This window comes from Tubulanus polymorphus, chromosome 12, assembly GCF_964204645.1.
Source record: "Tubulanus polymorphus chromosome 12, tnTubPoly1.2, whole genome shotgun sequence".
Taxonomy (NCBI): Eukaryota; Metazoa; Nemertea; class Palaeonemertea; order Tubulaniformes; family Tubulanidae; genus Tubulanus; species Tubulanus polymorphus.
Window position 1 is genome coordinate 9671313 of NC_134036.1, and position 18865 is coordinate 9690177.

Below are 18865 nucleotides of genomic sequence, written 5' to 3' on the forward strand. Positions count from 1 at the left end.
TTTCTGCGAGTTACCAACGGACATATACAACAACAGAAACTTTAGAGAGCTAGTATTAGCATTTACCACAAATTAATGTTCATCAAACTTAAGCGATTATAGAGATTTTGTTCTTAATTAACATCCAGGATACCCAAAAATTAAATATATTTTATATTTTCAAAACTTAAGTATTCGTCTCAAATTACGGTAATGCTCATTGTTTCTATTTTTTTAATTATTAAAAATACTTTTGCTTTGGAACTTCATTATCATTCTTAAAATCATTCTATAACTGTTATACTAATTTTATTACGATACGGGATAAAGCGAAACAACAATGTCTCCCCATACTTCCGTTTTTCTTTTTATAGAAAGTACTCGGGAGTATCATGAAGTAACAGCATGATCCTTCCACCAGCCACATTATTAATGTACCCCATTGGTCCGTCCCAACCGAACTATTCTTAAGTTTTATAAAGAGATTCTGAATGTTTGCCAGATATCGCAGCAGAAGAACCGAGAAAGAATTTTTTTACACCAGACTGATTCATGGTCAGCGCTGATAGATCAAAGCATCAAACAACAACCTGCTTACTACATGGTTTGTTGTCTGACTCCCATTAATAACCACCAACACATTCAGAGATCAACATTACAGACATTTTCTAGCCTACTATCGGTACGAATCGACACATAGCGCCATCTCTATCCAGCCTCTGGCAGTTGCACGACGTTACATCCATATTTGGCACGCTGCGTGTTAGCGAGCCGCAGTTGTTGAATTCGGTTCGTTGTGTGAAGCAGCGTGGTGGTTGCGGTTGGAATTCGTACGAAAGATGACATTAATCCAAGACTAACATACCGCGATCGGAATTACATCTATTTGTTTGGATGCGGGAGTAAGGTGGAAGTGAAAAAAATGAGTTAACGAGTCTAAAGTCATGTCATGTCATGTGCGACGTATGGCGTCGTGACTGACTACTTAGGCTGCTGGGCGCTATTGCACTTTCGTACCCCCCTCCCAAAAAATTTTATTTCAGCATATTTATTATCAGGGAGGTCTAGGGATTCAAAATCAGTAACTTTTGACCCAAAAAACTTACTTTTTCTAGGTTAAAATTTTGTTATTTTGGGCCCTAAATCGCGTGTAAATTCGCCGATTCGCGACGTCAACAACGCCATATTGGATGTCAATCAAAGTTGCTAACCCTCCACTGAAATGTCATGACATTAAAAGTTTGCAAAAACCATGTTTTCAAACATAACCATCTCTGAAAATAACGCATATGATTGCATTATTTTAATACTTAGCTATTGATTTAAAGATGCTGTGATGAAGAAAAGTTATGTACCCAAAAACGAAATTTTTTCAATTCAATTCAATTACCATTAAACATTCTTTACTATCCAGGAATATCCAAATTTGGAACAGTTTAACACTCATACACTGGATAAACTTTGATACTCACAAGAGCAAGCTTTCACCTACATTCTGTAGGCGTCGTCAGGCTTAATGTTGACGTCATCAGATGGGACGTCACAGCCGGATCTCGTCAGCTGGTCTGTGAAGGCTCCCGCGCGCCATCTGCTACCTTAAGGATGTTATTCCATACAGGGGGTAGAGCAAATCTCCCAGTCTTTATTCAGCGTGGGGTGTCTCAGGTATATGTAAAATGACTCCTGAACACCTCGTTCGAACCACCGGGATTCCACCGTCAAAATGTCTGTGTTGCCTATATCAACAGAGTGATCAGGATTGTCAGTATGGATGTGTTGGGATACCTCTGACGTCACAGAGCTAGGTCGACGGTGTTCACCAAACCCTGCTCTCAAGGAGCGCTCAGTTTCACCAACATAACTCGCATCGCAAGATTCACATTTAACATGGTACACCGGTCCTGTAATGCGTTCTTTAGGTACCGGGTCCTTCGGTCTAACTAATAACTGGCGTAACGTGTTCACCGGTTTAAAATACACACTAATGTTGTGGTCTTTCATCACCCGTCTGATTTGTTCAGACATGCCCTTCACATATGGTACTACGACCGATCTCTTACGCGTGTCACGAGGGTCCGTGGAAAACCCCAATAGGATATCCGATAGCAGAGAATCAACAACGGACGACAAGAATTCTTAAATTAAAACAAAACGAATTACAAATTTATTCCAACGTAACTTCTACAGTTAATTAGAATGGAGTTAGAGTTAGAGTTTGATCACACTTCTCCAGTAGTGAGCCGTGATGGTATCCGAGTGAGACGTGACCTTGATGGGTGCACACTGATCAACGTATGACGAGTCTCCCAGGATATTGCGAATGTTGACGACCGTCCGTTAGTAACTGAAATATCAGGCGCTCAGACGTTAACCGCACTAACTGACGTAGCTTGAGTACGGGAGGTTTCGAGACACGCACTCACTTGACGTATCTGAGTGGATATAATTCACAAACTAAAAGACAACAACAATTATTGTTACGACATTTATAAGGGTCATAAACCCTGCAAACCAAACGTGCGTCTCAATTGTAATGTTATTTGATTATAATACAAAGATTTATCCGAAGATAGAACAATACAATGGTTTATCTATTAAGCAATTTGCTTGGAATGATTATTAAGAATGAACATTAGAATAGTTCAACTTACCCCGTGAACAGCATACATGTGTTACTATACTACACCCAATACGGTGTCCTAACAGCTGAACGGGTTTGTCGTGTCTAGTGAAACGACGCTTAAACCAAATCTTATATAGAATTGACCGCTAGGGTTGAATGGTCACATTGAGAAAGGTGCGCCGATCCCAACAAACACACAGCTAGCTATAAGCTATGCATGCATGCAGAATGCATGAATATATGAAGTTATGAATGCAAGGTCGTGACAACGCGGAGCCTGGGTGTCTCGCTTATTTCTGACTACAGGTTTGGGCTTCGGAAGCATGGTGACTTTGTTGAAGACCCAATTAGGGTAATCATTCCATGAGAGAACCTCCTTAATGTGTTGTTTCTCCGACTGTCTGTCACTATCATCACTAACTATGGTGTCAGCCCTGTGTAGAAGGGTTTTAACTACACCCCTTTTGTGTTCTAACGGGTGGTTGCTGTTGAAATTTAGATATTGGTCAGTGTGTGTGGTTTTTCGGAATACTTTGGTACGGATCGACCCATCCTCATTGATGACCGCATATGTGTCGAGAAACGCTAGAGCCCTCTATACACTGCAAATCTCTAGATCGGCTTGTGACGAAGCCTGTAACTCGACCTCACCCTCGGTAGTCCATTTAATATCACCATCAATGCTGTTTAAATGGTCAGTGAAATACTGAGAAGAACACTTCTTAAGTACTGTGCAAGTATCATCTACATACCTCTTCCATATACGTGGCGGATGGAGGGCAGTGGCGATGGCTTTCTGTTCAAAGTCTTCCATATACAGATTACACACGATTGGTGAAACTGGGGAGCCCATGGCTGCTCCGTGGATTTGAAGGTAGTACTGACCTTGGAACATGAAGTATGTACATTTTAAACAGAGGCTCAGTAGTTTAATAATGTCATCTATACCGATGTGTGAACGTTCAAAAAGAGTATCATCTGCCTCTAATCTTTGGCTAATTATCACTAGAGCTTTGTCTATAGGGACACTAGTAAAGAGGGCCGAAACGTCATATGAGCGTAGTTCTTCATCATCATTAATGACTAGACCACAAACTTCCTTCGAGAACTCAGTAGAGTTTTTAACATGATGTATCGTCTTCCCTACTAAGGGAGATAAAATCATCGGTATAGATGACATTATTAGACTCTCTAGTACCTTCTCCCGTAACCCCCACACACGTACGGGCGATCATAACTGTGGCATTTTTTGGTGGTCGGTAAGTCTCTTTTCGTAAATTTTCGTTACAACCCAGAATGCAATAGAATATGCTTTGCATTTCAGACAGTATCAAACTACACAAGTAACATATTCCACACCAAAAAGATTGTGTTAAGTAATTAGTTAAGTGAGTTAAGTAATTAGTTAAGTGGCTTTCATGTTATCTCTTACTCCTACGTCTGATATCTGGTTGTTTTCGTTACGGCGCATTATTTCTTTGAAGGACAATGCATACCACATTTCTTTAACCCGAGATATTTATATATCGTAAAGTCCAATGACATACTGGTGTTCGTAGACCCATCAATGCCGATAAAAGCGAGACCATAAAAGGCAGACCATAACCTGGACTTGTTTTGAAAAAAAAACGGGGACAATCACCGTTTAGTTTCGTTTTTTTGGTCACATAAGCATAAATCATGAACAGTGCAACCTCAATGATGTCCACATGGCAAATAGTAACAATTTAGTTCACTATTACCTCTTCAGCACAAATAAACTGGAGAAGTATCCTGGAGAAGTATCCAATATCTATGGATATATATTAAAATAACATACAAAACAACTCATTTACATTTCGCCAAATAGTTTTTTTTAAGGAGCGGTGTAGCACAAAAGAAGGCGGCAAAGTTCCATTTGGTTCCTTTCTATCCGCACAATCATGTATACTCCAAGTAGGAGTATACATGATTAGTTAACGACAACAATTCCTTTGCTGTACTCACTTTATTGGGCAAAAATGATACCTTGTTTTTCATTATCAAATTTCCTGGTAATTACAAAACAGGTAAGTGTTGATATCTGTTTCAATTTATATAAATGTCATAAGTGTTATGTCCATGCCGGTGTCTGCTCGTCCCAGTTGTGCTCGGGATTCTGACTGCTTCTCCTGTTTTTTCTCCTCCGGCTTGGGAACAACGTTATTTGCTGCTCGGGCACGATCGCCGTTTACGTACGGCCGCACTTCTGGTGATTCACGAATCCATTCGGCGGCAATCAGAGGTGCACGTTTTCCGTGGCCGTTCTCTTTTCCTTTGCTTTTTCTACATTACCCCAGTCAGAGGTCAGCGCCTGGCACGGGCTCTGCTAGATAGGGACAAATACGAGAATGGTCATTGTCGGGTTTGCCATTTTTGCGTAGAATTCTTGGGTCGGGTCTTTCGCGTCAGGTGATTGTCAAGGCGACCGACTAATTTCCCACACAGAGGACGCGGGCGATGCCTGGACGCCGACGCTCGTAAGCTGTCGTTTCAATGCTTAGTGGCGGTGGTTTCGACGAAATTCAACCGAACCGGCTGCGAAGTGTACACTCGAATGGCTGACCGCCTCTGTGGCTCCTGCTATGGTGAACCTAGCGACTTCTTTGCATGGAAGTCTTGCTGCACATTTCACGAGAAAAATTCTTGCTTGTCTAGTCCGTTTTAATCTTTCTTTCGTTGTATTCAGAACAATTAGCATGAAAATAATTATGTTCAAACTTGTTCAGATTCATAACATACAACCGGGATACGTTCAAATCCATGCTCACTGTCTCTTGCTTCCGTGTCTCTGGAGGTCACGTCCTTTCTAGTACCTTCACCCGTAACCCCACACACGTACGGATGGTCTTCACTGTGGCATTTTTGGTGGTCGGTAAGTCTCTTTTCATTAATTTTCTTACACCCCAGAATGCAATAGAATATGCTTTGCATTTCAGACAGTATCAAACTTCACAATATTAACTTACATATTCCACACCTAAAAGATAGTGTTAAGTAATTAGTTAAGTAGCTTTCATGTTATCTCTTACTCCTACGTCTGATATTTGGTCGTTCGCGCATTAATTCTTCGAAGGACAATGGATACTAAATTTCTGTAACCCTCAACCCAAGATATTTATATGTCGTAAAGCCCAATGACATACTGGTGTCATAATGACATACTGACCATCAATGAAGATAAAAGTGATAGAGGCAGGCCATAACCTGGACTTGTTTTGAAACTACGGGCAAAAACACTGTTTAGTTTCTTTTAGTTTATTGGTAACGCATAAATCATGAACAGAGCAACTTCAAGGTTACATATACATAGAATATTCAATGAAGTCCACATATGGCAAATTTCAACAATTTTGTTTGCTATTACCTTTTCAGCACATATAACCTGGAGTAGTATCCACTATCTATGGAATTATATCAAAGTAACATATTATACACAACAGCTTATTAACATTTCGCCTAATAGTCTTCCACGGAGAAGCGTAGCACAACAGAAGGCGGCAAAGTTCCATTCGGTTTCTTTCTATCTGCACAATACTTTATACTCGTACTCCTACTTGGAGTATACATGATTAGTTAACGACGACAATTCCTGTGCTGTACTTCCTTTATTGGGCAAAAATGATACCTTGTTTTTCATTATCAAATTTCTTGGTAATTACAAAACAGGTAGGTGTTTATTTTATCATTTTCAATTTAATATTATTTCCTCCATTCGTGTTGAAAAATACATCCATTTTTGGAAATATTGGCCGCTTTAAGCGAATGTGCCAGCTGCTTGGCCTGCACTGCTGCTTTGCGCGAGCCACCCATTTCGCGCAGAGCCGACGTCAACAACTTCCTTTTGTCGATGGGGCAAAACCTCTGCTTGTTCGGAAACATCTCCCACCGAATTGTGTAGTAGCACTTGCTCATGAGGGACGACGAGAGAATCTGCCCCTTCTTGTCGTGAATACGTATTTGCTGCTTGATTCTCCGACGGCCATCATGAACGGTCGAATGTTTTTCACGTAAGACCGTGTAATCTTATAGATCTTTTTCGGTAGCAGCATCTGCTGCAGCTGTCTTGTTAGTGATTATCTTAACAAGCGAGACGATTATCTTAACAAGCGAGACGATTATCTTAACAAGCGAGTCGATCGGGGAGAACGTTGAAATGTAACCCTGGTAAGCGATTGATAGATAGATAACTTACGTCGACTAGGTCGTTTTTGTCGCACTTCCGCTTTCTTGAAATGATACAGATCGATGCGGGACGGATCGCCGCCCCTCTTCTGTTCCTAATCACGATCGATAACATCAGAAAGTTTCTCGCCATCAATTGCAAATTTTAAAGGACCTGTCTTTGGCCCTCGACGATCTCATTCACGACGATACGCGATAAGGCAATAACGACTAACAATGTGAGCGCGTAGTTAAGCAAGGGCGCGCTATTTTTAACTTTCTGATCGCGTGACTTCATGACGTCACGAGGCATAATGCTAGTGAATAGGAAAATCTACGGTTTTTAGTGGCATGTTTCTTGCGCTATTTAGCATAATCGTCCCCTGCCAGATTGCAAATAACATTCAACTGGCCTGGCTCCACCGCGCTAAATTTGCCGTTTTTTGAAATTTCCCCGACGTTGTCGCCTGTCCGGCTCGAAAGTCTAGCGATAATCGGACGACCTATGTGTAAGTATACCACCAAATACATCAGGAAATACTTAATCTGAGGATAAGAATAATTATATCTGTAAACATAGCGCTGAGCGTGAGCTTATCTAGTTTTAATTGATATATTTTAAGTGGTGTTTTTGTAACCGTATCGCTGAGAAATCGTGTCGCTCCTAACCCGGAAATAAGTTTTAGTCGATTTCGATCATCATTCAAATTTGCAGTATCTTTATCTTTATAGGCCTTGCCTCATTTGAACACCGAATTTAGTGATATCCATGAGAGATAATTCATATTGAATCGTATGTTCAATAGTAGAGAGGCCTGATTCATGTCCAAAAGCAAAGCCAAATCAAATAGTAGTCCCCTTTTAGACTTTCTGTTCGAATATCCACTTTTCTCTTTCAGGATATTTTTCGTCGTTTAAATTCCTACTGTACTCATAAAATAAGATATCGTCTCGTGAGGTAGGCTCAAAAATCAGTCATTTTTCAAATCGAAAACTTTTTCTTGGACTTTGAAATAAAAAAATTGATCAATCATGCATGTAACTTCAATAATTTCAGATTTTTCGTGGTCCTTCAGTGGCAGGCTGCCGTCGGGTGGGGCCCTTCAATATCGTCTAGTGAGGTAGGCCGAAAAATGTATTTCATACTAAAAAGTTCTCCTCGGGCTAAAAATTCCTTGATTAAGCTGTACTTTTGTTTATAATTTCAGATTTTTCGCAGTCGCAGTGTCAGTCTATACCAAAAAGTTAAAAATTCCTTGATTAAGCTGTAGTTTTTTGTTTATAATTTCAGATTCGCAGTGTCAAGAGTCCAACCGCAAGTGTTGATATTGATATCGTTTAGACTGCAGCCTGGCCATATTTTTAATTTAGTCAGGTGAGGTAAACCAACAATTTAATTTCGTATGCTAAGTTGAAAAACCATCTCATGCTTACAAATAAGCGGTTACTTTGTTACTTGAATTGGCATGATTTCAATTTCAGAATGGCAGAAAATTTTGACAGGAAAGTTGGTCAAGGCAAACGTAAGCTTTATTATGGGTCCAACCAGAAAAGTAAGAAAAATAAAGCTAAAGTAAAAAAAATGATCGAAGCAAGTACGTATATCAATACAATTCTTTTTATGTCCCAGTAGTTTCATTCTTCACTCCCAAAATGCCAACTATGAATCATGCCTATGCCTCGGCTGTGCCCATTGCATTTTGCTGGCAAGTTAGTTATTCATGAATAAGGTATACATTTTCGATTTTTGATTTGTAAGTATATTTGTTAAAAATATAATCTATAGCTGCATTCAAATGAGAGTGAAAAATAAACTTTGGAATTTGTTATTTAAATTAAGTGTTTATTTTCTGATTGAATAAAAACAATAATTATATTTTCTGACTTATTTTCTGACTTTTTAAGTTCTGATTTATTTTTCAAAAAGGAACTGATTTCTAAACATGCTCTGAATCAAAGTATCTAGGGATCATGAAGATCTTAAATGGCAATTCTCAAATAAATGTGTTTCGTGTATAGTCTACTCCTGTTGTGCCTATTAACCCATTCCCCCCTAAGCCAATATCAGTATTGAAACATTAATAAGAGTCTCGTATGTATTCTTGGAAAACAGGCCTCAGGTTTACAATGTATACAATGCACATGTTCATATTTAAGAATTGTTCAGAAAAAGGAGGTGAAGTAATTATATTATGATGACTGCCAGTGAGTGAGACTGAGAATTTGAGGGTTTATGAGTGACAACAACCCACAATAACAAAAGGGTAGAACTCTCACCACTATTCCATTGGCATTTATCTGGATTGTTGTTAACTACAAACTTAAGAACTCAAATGAACCCTAGCAAGTGTAAAGACACAATGTTCTACGTATAATGTTATTGTGGGTCTTATATTTGAAATGGAAAGAAATTATGATAAAAATGGTTAGGTAAGTTGAATTATATTTACTAACTGGTGACTAATACTTCCTATTTATGAATATATGGATTAATGAGAAAACAACAAAACTAAATTAATTAGTACCATATGTACACTTCCATTGATCTTTTATTTCAACTGATAATGATCGACATTGGTTTATAAATGAAGGGACTCGTATGCATGAAAATTAATTCATTGAAATTGATTGTATTTTACCATCTATTGATTCAATAGGAAATGCAAAATGGGGAAATACGAGCCTATTGAGTGAAAGTGTGTCTAGCCAGTTTTCTCCTCAATCGCAAACTTCATTTGACGAAAAAGAATCAAATATTCAGCCTCCATTTACCAGTACTCCATTTACGTCCCCTGTTATGTATGTACCAAGTACCAACGTTGAAACATCTGTACCGACCTATCATTTCAAAGAGGATCGCAGCTGTCAAACGGAGAACACTGCAACTGAAAATAAACAAGAAATTAAGATCAAACTACTTGAGTCGAAAATGAGACAGATAGAAAGTGAGAAATTGGTTTTGCAATCAGAAAATGTAAATTTAGCAGAGCAAATCAAAATTAAAGATCAGAAATTAGAAGAGTTACAAAATCAGATATTGCAATACGAACAATATGAATCTCTAATCAGAAATAAAAGCTTATTAGAAATATGCGGAGGAAATATGAATAGCATCTTCGATGCTCGTCACTTAACGAAGTCTCGCCCTGAAAAGTTTTGCAAATTGAGCATCCCTAATGTCCCATCATCAGCGGCAAGTTCCCAAACTCTAGAAGCTCGAGCATTGACAATGAAAAATGTATTAGACACAATATCAGCTAAACCAATCAATTCATATCAGAGCAGCATCACGCTTTAAACATTTCTATCACACAATCCCAAATTATCTAAATCTGCAATAGACCATTCTCAACAATTACATCTACTCAAACCATTAACCGCATCGCAATCTGTTGAATTAAAACTTGCTCTGCGTCTGCCGATGAGACGACTTTTCGACTTGAAACGGGTTCTAAAAAGCTATGGAACGCCAATCTTTCCATCTGCAAACAAAATCCGACAAGAGATCTTGCAGAGGGGAAAATCTTTCACCCCCTATATCACTGTAGGCCAAACAGAATTAGAAGTTAATTCGAGAACCCATGAAAAAAAGACAGCTCCTCATGCAACTCTGACCAATTTGAAGTTACAAATTCAAAGAACTGTACAAAATCTATCTGACCGAAAGAAAATGAGTTTTCATCCAAATTTTCACAATGAAGTTTGGGTCAAAGTGGGTATTGACAAGGGAGGGGGTAGTACAAAAATGATATACTCGGTTATAAATGGGGAAGGGAACAACAGTGCAGATGCCAGCGAAATGATTGGCTATTTTGAAGGCACTGATATTGTTGAGAATATGAGAACGGTATTCGGGATTTTCAAAGATGAAATCGATGCTAATGATATCACTATATCAACAATGATTGATAATAGAAAATTAGATTTGCCTGTTAGGATGTTCCTCATTGGGGATTATGCATATCTGTGTAACTGCATGGGTCACCAGGGGCCCTCGGCTACCTATCCCTGTTTATGGTGCCAAGTAAAACTTGAAGATCTTAGGAAAAAGAACAGAACACCACACAATCCATCTTCCCATCCATATCAAAACCGTACTATCGCATCATATCTCGAAAATTCATCAAAATCACCACAATCATTCGGCCCAGAAACCTTGAGTATTTCATCATCAATGCTATTCAAACCATCAGACATGCTTCATCTCGTTCCTCCAGTTCTCCATATTTCCCTAGGATTAGGCCACCGTTTCTTTGAGATGATGGAAAACAAGTGCAAAGAACACGACCAGACAAACTTAAGGGAATCGAACCCTGAATTAAACAAAAAATGGCAAGACCAATCAGAAGTAGTTTCAAAATTAAGACTAGAAATCGAATCGAAACAATTGTCTTTTGAATCATCCAGCCAATTACTTAATCTCATGAAAATTTCCCACCGTAAAGATTCATCGGTAATTGACTGCACGGCATCCATCTGCTTCATTCGCTCTATTGAAAATGCAAACCCAAATGAATATACATACTGCGTAGATTGCAACTTACCCTTTCATAAACAATGCGTATCGAATCCTGATGAATTTAGGTGTATAGAATGTTTTACTGGTCGCAAACCATCAGCAGATTCTATCATAAAAAAACAAAACATCATCATCACAAAGCTAAAAAAAGACATCTCAACTTTGAAAACACAAATAGCCCCGGAACAATCTCTTCTGAATGAAATTTTCAAAGAAATTAATAGTATTCAAGGACCGACCCAAAAAAACTCAACAATATCCTATCTGAGATTGGTATTGATCGACAGGCCTACCATTCGAATAGTTTTGTCGGCAATCATATCCATAAAATGTTCAAAATCGATGAATCAAAAGGAATCAATAATCCGCGTAAATTATGTGAAGCACTAGAATTTGACCCAGCTACTCAGTCATTATTCCAACTTTTGTTTGAGAAATTTCACTCAATCTATACATTATATACGGCAAACCGTTTCCTTGAAAATTCTGAAGTTGAAGAACTAGGTAGGCTTTGTGATGATTTCGGTATGTGGTATCCGAACGCGTTTCCGGACACAAACATCACTCCGAAAATGCACATGCTAATTTATCATGTACCAGAATTTGTTCGTGTCTGGAGGACAATTGGCATGTTTGGCGAACAAGGACTGGAATCTAAACATGCTAGTGTCAATAAAGATGGACGAGTTTATTGCACTATAAGGGACAATATTCTACGAACCAAGTTAATCTTCATTAATCAGGGTCTATATACTACGAAAACGCTAAGTATCGAAACTGTTCCACGCAAATGTCTGTGCGGTGGATTTTTTATAACTAAACAAAATGAACGAAAATGTCAAAAATGTAGTAAGAGCTAAATTTTCAATCAAGTACCAAACATCTAGGCCTATACTTTGTTATGTGCATTTTCGGAGTGATAGTAATATTTTCACCGTGATGTCTGACAGTAGAGAAGTGGATGGGAAATGGGCAACTTTATGGTTTTTAAACCATAGAGTTATGTTCGGGTTTATTCCCTCCCGCTCGCTCTACTGTCAGTCTATTAACTATTAATGTATTCTGTCTATCTATGTCTGTCTATGTCTGTCTATATATCTGTTTGTCTGACAGTAGAGAAGTGGATGGGAAATGGGCAACTTTATGGTTTTTAAACCATAGAGTTATGTTCGGGTTTATTCCCTCCCGCTCGCTCTACTGTCAGTCTATTAACTATTAATGTATTCTGTCTATCTATGTCTGTCTATGTCTGTCTATATATCTGTTTGTCTGACAGTAGAGAAGTGGATGGGAAATGGGCAACTTTATGGTTTTTAAACCATAGAGTTATGTTCGGGTTTATTCCCTCCCGCTCGCTCTACTGTCAGCCGTAGCCTATAGTCCTATACGAATAAAGTAAACAATTAAGATATAATCTGCTTACCAGTTATTACTTCGTACATGGGGCAGGGAGGTTAAAAAATCAGAATTTCGTGCTTACGTCTGTTCGTAGGCCTATGAGATATTGACTTACCGAGATATAACTGTGGCCACAGCCACATTATCAGCCAAATCATCTTTCCTGTTGGTGAATTCCATCCTTTTCTTAAAACATGAAATTCTGGTCCACTTATTTTCGACTGGAAAGTCTTTACGGCATAGCCAATCTGAGTTCAGTCCTGGTACAGTCTGCAATAGACCTATATTCGGATAAAAATTCATGTCACATATTCTGCCGAAACAGCTTCGGTGCATTAGGCCTTTTCATTTCAAAGTATCAGCATGAACTTTTTAGTATTGTGGAGCTGCGGTGACCTACGGCTACTACACCAGGTCCAGTCCTCCAGGACAGGAGGTCTTTCGAGTATCATTTTACTATTGAATGTCGAATTATCTGCCATTATACAAAGAGAATCTACCATACCTATTTATCATTTTGCGTAAAGAAATGGTTCAGGTGGTTTTGGTAAGCTACAAAGTCAACTAAAAGCCTACACACGTATCAGCAGTACTTACTGTCAGCTGGTCAGTCGACTCGAGAACCCGGAAATAGAACAGAAATATTGCATTTCAGAGGCAAATACAGCATCTATCGTACGCATTTACACCAATTAAGCCATCGTTATGTTTCCTTCATCTGTTGCCAATATCAAATATGATATCGTATGCACATAATCCAGTGTTATCCTGTGAAATCTTTGAATTTGACGTCAAAAATTATTGAAAACATCGCCGACGGCGGCCATTTTAGGAAAATCACCACCAGGAGGACCACTGCGTATTTTTATAATGAAATATGATTTTATCAATCTAAAAACCACAAAAACATATTTCCTAAATGAATATCTGTTAAAGATTTAGAATAATGATTGAAAATTCATATTATGACACACAGCGCAGCGCAAAAATATAATCAGCAAGTTCACGCACGGTAACTAAGGACGCGCACGTACGCCACTGTCAAGGGTCAAGGTCAAATTCAGCTGAAAGCTTGTACACTCGTGCCTTTACTTCACCAAGCTTTTAGCTCAGTAGAAAGTGGCTGACGTCTTGCGCTCGGTCGCCCTTTCCAGTTGCCGCGTAGTCACGTCTTTCGTAAACGAATGGCATACTTTTTTTGCGACCGCTGCCCGTTTTTCGTAGCTCCTCGTCGCTGACCCGCAGTTGGCAACGTTATCCGTCTTCGCCACGCATAAACAGGAGAAACTTCTACAAACCAAAAAGGTAAACTTTTAAAGTCAGTATTTTTGTTCCAAATATATTAATTTATTTGTTATTCCATTTATCACTGCACAACATTAATCAATAAGCTATCATTAGCTAACCAGACAAAATCTCATAATCTACTTGTATTAGAATTCCAAATTTTCAATTTAATATTTTACAGTAATTGATATTTTTTATGCAGAGAAGACAATTGTATATATATCGTGAATCTTGAAACCGACAACTGTTCGTGTGAAGTAAAAAGGTGAGTAGGCCTAAATAAAATCTCATAATTTTTTTCTCTCAATTACATTAAGAGCAAACAAAAAATACTCTGCCTTATTTCACCGACCTGTGTGATTTTAACGAATAAAAGTGAAATATAAGATATATACATGCGTGCGGTATACATTTACAATAATTTTCCGTTTTCTTTTCAGGTAACGGTACATACATTCAAACAAGCCTTTTACACTTTTTACAATGTCGAGTGTTATCTTGACTGATGTAAAAGCCACCACACTCGCATTTTCGTTTCGTTGCTTCGGATTTTGGTGGTTTTGTCGCGTAAAGACCTTGATTGATGAATAGATATTTAGTTCGCAGAACTTGATCACGGACTGTACAGTAGATTCTGTTGTCTCTGTTCACGCTTGCGTGTTTACCTTCAAGTCATTGCTCACCGAAGAGCCCCAGAGAACCCCACATATCAACAAAATCAGGAGCGTGGTAAATAAGTATATGGAGTTTTGGCGTGATAGTGGAACTAGGAAATGCGTCGGTGTAAAATCGTCCGAAATCATGACACAGTTTACGGAATAAGGACTTTTCATCTGCTGTGAGAAATCTACATGCCGTGTATAGCGCATATAAGTTACTAAGTCTCTCGAATAGCTCGAGAAATTTCGTGTAATCATCATCAGCATGACCTGAGAGAACACTACATAGTTTCTGTGGATTGTTGGATTTGTCATCATTTTTGAGCATTTTATTTATATAGTTTCCAACAATGCAACCACCATAGTACGCTTGCCGATCAATACCTATTTCGGCAAGAATTTCATTTAGCCGTTTTGTAACCGGCCCCATTGATGAATTAACAACTTTGAATATTTCCTGTAATTGGTTTTGAGCTTCAGACAATCTCGATTTTAGATCAGCTAACTCAGATTTCTTTTCCGATATTTCTTGAATTTTCAGCTTGATAATATTATCCGCTGACATAGTTTTCCCCGTACAACATTCCATACATTTGAAATTAGCTGTAGGTCCAAATATACATTGCTTGTGATAGGGGGAATCGCAATCAATGCACTCAACAAAATCATTTTGTTTGGCATTCGGAATGTTTCTAATCAAACAAATCTTTGCTGAACAACTAATAACACAACGACCCTTTTTTGGATTGTTTTAGAAGGTCAACAGTTTGATTAAGAGTGACAATCATTTCCTTGTACTATATTTTTTATTAAAATTGATTTTAGAAGTTCCATGATTTAAATGTTATTCATATATGTGAATATTTTAAGAGTAATAGGGATAATAGGCTTTCGTATCAATTTTACTATAACATATTACAACCCCATTTTGGAGAAAAAAATATAGAAATATTATATCTAGATACTGACAGTTATATATTAAAGATAAAAAGTGATAATATAAATGATGATTTAAAAATATTAAATCATCATTTTGATTTCAGCAATTATCCCAAAGATCATGAACTATTTAGCAATGATAATAAAAAAGTTCCTGGGAAGTTTAAGGATGAATTAGGTGGTGAAGAAATGATAGAGTTCATTGGTATTAGATCTAAAATGTATAGTTATAAAACTAAAGAACATGAAGCTAAAAAGTTAAAAGGAATAACCAAAAGTGTAGTAGAAAAGAATATTCATTTCAAAGATTACATCAATTGTATATTTAATGAAGAAGTTAAAAAACATAAGATGAAATGTTTAAGATCTGAAGATCATGAAATATTTATTGAAGAAATTGAAAAGATAAGTCTAAACCCATTTGATGATAAAAGATATATTTTAGATGATGGAATCCACACAGTCGCCTATGGTTGCAATTTAGATGAATATATAAAATTCAAAAGAGAAGAAACAAAAGAAAATGAAATTATGAAAAGGATTCTAACGTGTTAATAAATTTCAATAAAAATTTGTATAATAAATGGAGAGTAAACAAGTACACAGTGAATTCTTAGATAGAATTAAAGATACCACAAATGTAAAATCTGTAGATTATAAATTCAAAAAGTTAACAGAATTAACAATTCACAAGAAATATTTAATTACTAACATTGAAACAATTACTAATAAATATGGAGATAAATTAGTAATTCATTTAGAATATGAAGGATTAAAAGGAAATAAATATAAATTCAGAACTTATTTACCAGATAGATTTCATAGATTATCAAGTGAAGATCTAGAAGAATTATGTTCTGGAGATTTCTATTTCGTATACAAAGGTAAGAATGAAAAAGGGCACCATGAAATAGATTTCGAATAAGAAAATATGTAAAATAAATGGCGGAATTAAAAGAATACAGAATATTTGTTGATTCTAGAAGGCTTACAAATTATAAATCACATAATTTACTAGTACAATTAGATAGAGAATTTAAGAATTGTGTTGATTTAAAATTAGTAAATATAAGTTTATGTAATTCTTTTTACAATGTATCGGATAAGTCTATTGAACATAGAGTCTTTTTAATTTATGATAGAAATAAAAGTAAATGGTTTCATCTTTATCTTAAACCAGGATTATATAATTTAGAAACATTAGCTCAAGAAATTAATAGAAGAGCTCGGTTGAAAATGGGTGCATCTGCTGGATTTGGATTAAGACTGATTAAAAGTGATAGTTCTGATAAAATAAGAATAAAATTAGGTAATGAAGATCAACATCAATTTCTAGTTAAAAAACCTTTAGCTAAAATTTTAGGAATAACCCCAGATGTAAGGATACGCAATGCTGATGCTACACCAAATATAATGCCTTTTACACATTTTTATATTTATTGCAATTTAATCGATCCTACAAAAACATTCGAAGCAACTAAAGATATAACTTGTAATTCTGGTTTACTAAACATTTTACCATTGAAGAATGTTAAAGAATTTGGAACGCAAATAAATTATAATTTAACAGAATGTGATTTCAAACCATGCATTCCTCGTTTTAATAATTTTAGATTAGAAATTAGAAATCATAATGGATACTTAATTGATTTAAATAATTTCCCTGTAATTTATGAATTAGTTATAAGATGTAGAGAGTAATTTTTGATATATAAATGAATATAACTGTTGGACCGAGTATATGTTTTGGGTTTGATTTTAAACATGGTAAAGAAATGAGAATTAAACTAAATGATGTAATTACTGATATAAAAAGTAAATCATTTAACAATGCATCAATGATTGATAAAGAAAAGTATAATATAGAAAAAGTAATTGATTTAATTAAATCACCTTTAGAATATTATGAATTAAATGAATATGGAATTATTGATGATATTAAAAACATATTATCCAAAATATATGATAATCATAAAACTAGTAATAAAATAAATGTTGAAATAATCATTACTAAGTTAACTAAATATTTTGATGATAGTAATTTTTTTGATAAATAAATGAGTGATAATAAGTGGATAATAACTGGATTATATAATGGCGCATTACTATCAGTTGGAACTGTTGGTTATTCAATGGTATTAAAAAAAGTATTCAAAATGGGAAGTGTTAATGTTGATAGATTTGATATAAATGATATTTTAAAGTTAACATTAGCAGTTACTTTATCTAATTTAACTATTGATTATTTGGAAAAACAAAAATATATTCCTCCCATATAAATGTGTAATTTTTTTGTTAAATAAATGGCTTCTGCAATTATAACTATTATAGGATCAGCAATTGTTAACGCTTTAGCATTTACTGGTGGTGGATATTTATTTAAACATATTGATAAAAATAGTTCATTAGGAGAACAAAGAAGACATAACTTAGCGTTAGAGAAATATAATAAAGCTGCAGAAGAATATAGAGAAAAGAGACAAAACTATATGGATTACATCAATAAAGAATTATATGATCAGAAGATTTCACACAGAGATTTTCAATCAGTTGATGATGCAATGAGTTTATATAACGCAGTAACCAATAAAGAAAAATTACATCTATACAAACCTAAATTATCAGATTATTATACCCCAAGTAAAGAACAACAGAAATATGAAATAATATGGATTTTAGGTGGAACAGTTATTGTTATATTTGTTGCTTATAAGTTTACTAATTAGTAATTTTTATTCTAAATAAATGGAAGATAAAGTTGATAGTATTGATATTATTCCTCATGATATAAATAAAACTAAATTAAAAACATATTTAGAAAAACAAATATTAGAATTTGAAAGTGACTTAAAGATAAAAAAGAAAAAATATTTAAAAAGTAAAATTATATATTATTTAATTATAAGTGGTTCGGTTACAATTAGTTCTGTAATAAAATTTTTAGCAATATTTAGCCCATTAACACCTTTAGCTATATCAATTGGTGTATTAGGATTAAGTTCTTTAACCGGTATAAGTTCAAAATTAAATATAAAAAGTAATAAAGAAAAAATTAAAACTAATATAAAAGAAATTAATAAATTAAAGAACACACTAGATTATATAATAAGTTTAAATGGTCATATAACAGTTGAAGAACAAGATAAATTATTAAAAGAATTAATAAATTATTAATTTTTTAATTATATAAATGGTAGATAGTTTTCCAAAAGCTTTCCAATATAATAAATCAATTAAATATAATATTCCAGCAATAGATTTTAATAATGATATTACATA

The 18865-nt window shown here is 35.7% G+C and overlaps 2 long non-coding RNA genes and 1 pseudogene across 2 annotated transcripts; 1 reads left to right on the forward strand and 2 right to left on the reverse strand.

Annotated features, from left to right (window-relative positions):
* Nucleotides 1-1535: 1535 nt before the first annotated feature.
* LOC141913844 (uncharacterized) lies at nucleotides 1536-3416 on the reverse strand (annotated as a pseudogene).
* A 3821-nt stretch (nucleotides 3417-7237) lies between these two features.
* On the forward strand, nucleotides 7238-8103 carry LOC141914279 (uncharacterized). The gene is made up of 4 exons (XR_012620748.1): nucleotides 7238-7293; nucleotides 7684-7742; nucleotides 7842-7905; nucleotides 8076-8103. It is a non-coding gene; the product is annotated as an uncharacterized LOC141914279 (long non-coding RNA).
* A 1222-nt stretch (nucleotides 8104-9325) lies between these two features.
* On the reverse strand, nucleotides 9326-13404 carry LOC141914099 (uncharacterized). The gene is made up of 4 exons (XR_012620699.1): nucleotides 13299-13404; nucleotides 12817-12982; nucleotides 11329-11409; nucleotides 9326-9669 (listed from the first exon to the last, which is right to left on the reverse strand). It is a non-coding gene; the product is annotated as an uncharacterized LOC141914099 (long non-coding RNA).
* Nucleotides 13405-18865: the final 5461 nt, after the last annotated feature.